This window comes from Sturnus vulgaris, unplaced genomic scaffold, assembly GCF_052056855.1.
Source record: "Sturnus vulgaris isolate bStuVul1 unplaced genomic scaffold, bStuVul1.hap1 Scaffold_192, whole genome shotgun sequence".
In the NCBI taxonomy this organism is placed as follows: Eukaryota; Metazoa; Chordata; class Aves; order Passeriformes; family Sturnidae; genus Sturnus; species Sturnus vulgaris.
The window spans coordinates 1,603,034-1,608,332 of record NW_028276155.1 but is presented as its reverse complement, the minus strand read 5'-3'; the positions used below and the strand labels follow the sequence as shown (position 1 = coordinate 1,608,332).

The following is a 5,299-nucleotide window of genomic DNA, read 5'->3' as shown; positions in this document are numbered from 1 at the left end:
GATTTACAATTCTAATTTCAGATTGAGAGTATTGAAAATGAAATTTCAAGAAAGGAAAAGCAGTTGAAGAGTCTAGAAAATAATTGGGAAAATTCATTTTTTCATAGATTGTAGGGAACGTCATACAAAGTATTTTTGAAATTGTGAAGATACTGGAGGTTTTTCCCTTCTTCTTTCTTAACTCTATAACCACTAAGGAACTGGTTCACTGCTATTAATTAAATTAATTAACATCTTGTAATACTTTATGGCTCAAACTCCAGTCATTCTAAGACATCAGCTTGTGTTTCAGTCCCATCAGAATAAACCAGACTGGTGCAAGTGCATGTTTGAGAATGTTGACAGAAATTGCTAACACAGGGTGTAATGTTTAGGACTTAACTAATTAATGTTTGAAATATCTCTTCCAGGTTAATAATTTAAAGAAACAGATGGAAAATAAAGCCAAATGCTTTGAAGAGTTGCAGCAGGAGGTGTGTAGAGATTTTGAGAGTCACAAATACATCAACACATGGTATTTTGGGGTGACTTTTCAGCATTTTTCATCTACTGTGATATCTTTTGATACACCTATGTAATTTAAAAATGTTCCTTTCTTATCCTAACTGATCAAATTAAGGAGTCGTCTTTGGAATCACTTGATCTGTTAAGTTAGCCTTAATTTGAAAAAAGCAATTACAAAAATAATATCTTTAACAAACTTACACTTTTTTCATTTACTATATAGTATTATTTATGTACTTGTAATAAGGACCCATCACAGTTACCACTTGTAGAAAAAAATTCTGCACTAGCACAAATTGTAGAAACTTCACTGTAAAATACATATAACTTGTATTCTTGGTCATGACATCTTCACACCTTCTGTCAGCAGCATCTTAGTTTTAATTCCCGTTCTGCCCCTCATTTGTTATTCCCTGTTGTTGCTCAGGGGGAGCTTTTCTTAAGGTCGTGAAGAAACAGGATTTTCACAGTAATTATCTGAGAATTCTTTTGTTTGGAGAATTGTTCTGGAACCTGAACTGCACAAGAGGAAGTTATGGAATGAATTCCATTCAATAACAGGAACTTGATGAAAGCTGGAATTTTGAAGATTCTGACATTCTCGACACACTTAAACCATTACATAATTCTGTTAACTTATTAAAGTACAGTGCTTGTTTTGTTTTATTTCAACAGAATCAGGTGCTGAAAAGGAAAATTACTGCAGAAAGCAAGAAAACCAGTATTCATGAAGGGAAGGTAGGTTTAAATAACATCACACAGAAGATGAAGTGAGTGTTTTTAAGTCCCAGTGTAACTAATGACAATATTTGTTAAATCCATTGTGAGCTGGTTTATGGATTTAGGATACAGATTGTGCAGGAATGAGCTCATAGTTTTTAGAAGATGCTTCCATTTTTAATCATTGGGCACTGACTATTGAACATTTAAAAGAGATAGACTTCACATCACATTTAATTATGTTTCCAATCAGTCCCTTTCTTTTTTTTCATTTATTGGTAGTGGACTGAACAGTAACCCCATTGTGACAGAAAAGCATTTAAAAGACTTACATACATTACTCACTTCAGGCTGTTCTTTAAATGTGTTCTGCACTGTAAATCCCTCTGATGGGAACATTGTGTCCAGCTTTGGGTACTGCACTTAGAGAAAGAAGTGGACTTTTGGGAGGATATTCATATGAGAAACTTAAAAGGAAAAACTGTAATCAAAATGCACAGATGGGAGGAAAATGTCCCATAAAACCTGCGAAAATCTTACATAGAATTACAAGAGAGAGAATAAAATCTCCATCTGTATTTGGTTTTTTCCAAGGAATTCACAGCATTTAGGGCAGTCTTTCCCATTGTGCTGTTGCCATTGGTTCTTTGAGTATTTTCTAACTCACCTCAGGACAAAGTTCAGTTCTTTATAAAAAAAACCTGAACTTTTAAATAGGAAACACTTTAATCATATACCTGAGAAGTAACAGTGTGTTTCTGCTCAAAAATAAGAGGTAAAAAAAAAAATTAACATATTAATTCCTAAACAAATAACAGCAGCAATTCTGCATTCCCAAAAGGTGAATAAATTGCAGTTAGAGATGGAAAATATGAACAAGCAACATAAGGAAGCAGTTGACATCTATCAAAAAGAGATAGAAACAAGAAAAGTGAATGAAAAGAAACTTAATGAACAGGTGAGAGGTGTTAATTTTTACTGCAATTAATTTTTTTTTAATTTAAAATGTTTTATGAAGCTTTATTGACCAGAGCCCTTGCTCTTACATTTCAGTCTTATCAACAGAAATGCTTGTTGTGTATGCCTGTGAGCAAAGCTTTAGTACATCAGGTGCTTAAGTTGAAATATTTGAATATGTCTTTGAAAATAAGAACGAAGTTAAAAATTCTTTCTTTCTAGATACAGTTCAGAGAAATTCTACCCTTGGTATAAAGTCAGCATAGCTAAATGAGATTATAGCTTCTCCCATATTAGTATTTTTTTGCCCACACATTTTTTGATGGTAATGCTGAGAAATGTTAGGGCAGAGTGCTTGAAATGGCCTTTGGGTTCAAAGTGAACTTGTACCTTTAATCTTGCCCATTTTAACAATCTGCATAAAAGATGTCAGATTTGAAAAGGATCTCAAAAGCAAATGAAGTCCAAGACTACATTGCACCCACAGGGGGAAGAAGAAATTAAAGTAATATTTTTAAAATATATATTGTTATGTTTATGAATGAAATGCAATTTACTGCTCCCAGGTAGAAAAGCTGAGGTTGCTTTATGAGGAAGCAGCAGTGATACAGAGAGAAACTGATATCCACTGTCAGCACAAGATAACTGAAATGGTGGCACTTATGGAAAAGCACAAGGTAAGAGATTTTACTGATTGCTGGCATTTGTAATGTGTTAATAACCCTTCAAACCCACAAAGAGGCCTGAGTCTGGGAAAAGGAAGCTGAACACATGCTTGACTTTTCATCACCTAAAATTAAATTCATTTGAAGATTTTGGAAACATGCCTATGGGCAGATAAATTTCATTTCTCTAAACTTCTAGGATTTAATTTTTTGTTTTAAAGTTAGGCTTCCTTTAATACCCTCTGAATGCAGTATTTTTCAGTATCAGTTTGGCCTCCTTCTCAGGGGAAATTACTTAGTGCCTGTCAGCAGTTTATCTTGATACATTTTAGTTTACCTTTCTATTACTCTCTTTTGCAGTATCTTTAGCAGATCCCATTAATAAAAATAGCATGGCTGGCTCTTAGGTGCTGAGCACATATTGCATAGAAATAAAGCACTCTCTGCCAGTCCACAAAATAATACTGCATTGAGCATTTGATTTCTGCAGTTTCTGCAGAAGCATCAGTGTTTGTTCATGGTGCTTTCTGAATCTTCTGAGGAGCCTGGTTTGAAAAAATGATGTTTTAAGACTGGATAGATCTATAATTGTAACATTTCCATGTTACAAATCACATGTTTTGAGTTTGTTTTTGGTTTGGTTTTTTTAACACAGAACGAATATGATAAAATGGTTGAAGAAAAAGATGCAGAATTAAGAGTATATAAAATTAATCAGCAAAAGCAGTTATCATCAGCAAGAGCACTGGTAAGGAGTACTTTCCAATGTTAAATAATTCAGTGGAGGGGCTGATGTTCTTGTGTAGTGGTTTGATACTGGCTAAGCTTCAGGCATGCACAAAAAAACCATTCACTCATTTTCCTCCTCTGTAGTTGAGTAGAGGAGGGGAAAGAAAAATTGAAGGGTTCATGAATTGAGGTAAGGATTAGGAGAAAAACACTTTAGGGGTAAAACAAGTTCGAACTTAAACAATATGAAGAAAATGTATTATAAATAGATTTGAAAGCGGGTAATGAGAATTAAAATAAACCTTTAGAACACCTTTTATCCCAGTCCCTCCCTCTTGTCCACCAACAGCACAGGGAGTCAAAACGTGATCTCTAGTCAGTTTGTCACTTGTAAAAATCTTTTTTCAGTTTGCTTAGGGAGTTTCTTGCTGTGCTGTGGGGTCTTTCCCAATGGAGACAGTTCTCTGTGTACTTTTCCAGTGTGGTTGTATTTTTCAGGAGTAGCAGTCCTGCCCGACCTATTGCAACATGAGTCCCTCCCACAGGCAAACAGAATTCCCACAACTGTTGTGCATGGGCCATTAGTTCATGGGGTGAAGTCTTTTGAGGATGAGCTGTTCTAGTTTGGAAACAAGGGGCCTCTTTATCTTCTCTCTTTGTTTGAATTTCCCACTAGATGACAGCTTTTTAACATCCACTCACTCCAGCATGGGCACCTTTTCTCATGGGCTGTGAGTGGATCTGTGCATTCCCCCATGTGCTTTGTGAATTCCAGGGACACAGTTTGTGTGTTATAGTCCTCACTATGGCTTGCAGAAGAATCTCAGCTCTGATGTTTGGAGCACTTCTTTTCCTTCCCCTCACTGACTTTAGTGTCACCACGTTCTTTTCACGTGTCTTCACTTTTTCCCCTTCTCTGATTCAGGAGAAAATTGTTGTCTGCAGGTTCATTTTTACTCAAGTTTTATCAATTGTAAAGTTCTTACAGTGTTTTGCAGCTCTGAAAGGTTGATCTCAGTTTTCCAGGGATGACAGACCAAGAAACTGGGTGTGCAGGGACATTTATACAGGGGAGGTTCTAGGGGAGGGCACAAATTCTTTACCAATAGGGGAAGGTTGGGGAGAAGCACAAGGTGAGGTTTACAATACATAACCCAAGGAAACACAGGGGGAGGGAACAATTGAAACAGATCAATGGGGCTTCAAAGAGCAGGGAATTGACAGGGAAGTTTCCAAAGTAAAGGGTAGGTAAAAAGTGGGATTGACAACTTAATGGTGGGAGGAACAGGGAACACTCTGGATCAAGGGGCAGGTTTAGGGCAAGATGGACAACTAGGTGGGAAGGTACAGTTTAACAATGCAGGGGGGAATGGAACAAATTATTGAGAAGAGAACACACCACAACATCTCCCTCAAACCATGAGGGATGAGAACACACTGCAACATCTCCCTCAAACCATGAGGGATGAGAACACACTGCAACATCTCCCTGAAACCATGAGGGATGAGAACACACTGCAACATCTCCCTCAAACCATGAGGGATGAGAACACTGCAACGCCGTTACTGCCGCACATTTCCACCCCTCAGAAGAAGAAGAAGTGCACACAGTTTGTTTCTTTCTTAAATCTGTCATCACAGAGGCATTACCAACTTTTAAAATCAGACCAGCAATGTGTCCATCATCAGCACCTTCAGAAATTGGCTCTGCTGGACACAGAAGA

General features: G+C 36.9%; 1 long non-coding RNA gene across 1 annotated transcript; it reads left to right on the top strand.

Annotated features, from left to right (window-relative positions):
- Positions 1-410: 410 nt before the first annotated feature.
- On the top strand, positions 411-2,189 carry LOC148218241 (uncharacterized). The gene is made up of 3 exons (XR_015800515.1): positions 411-473; positions 1,180-1,242; positions 2,066-2,189. It is a non-coding gene; the product is annotated as an uncharacterized LOC148218241 (long non-coding RNA).
- Positions 2,190-5,299: the final 3,110 nt, after the last annotated feature.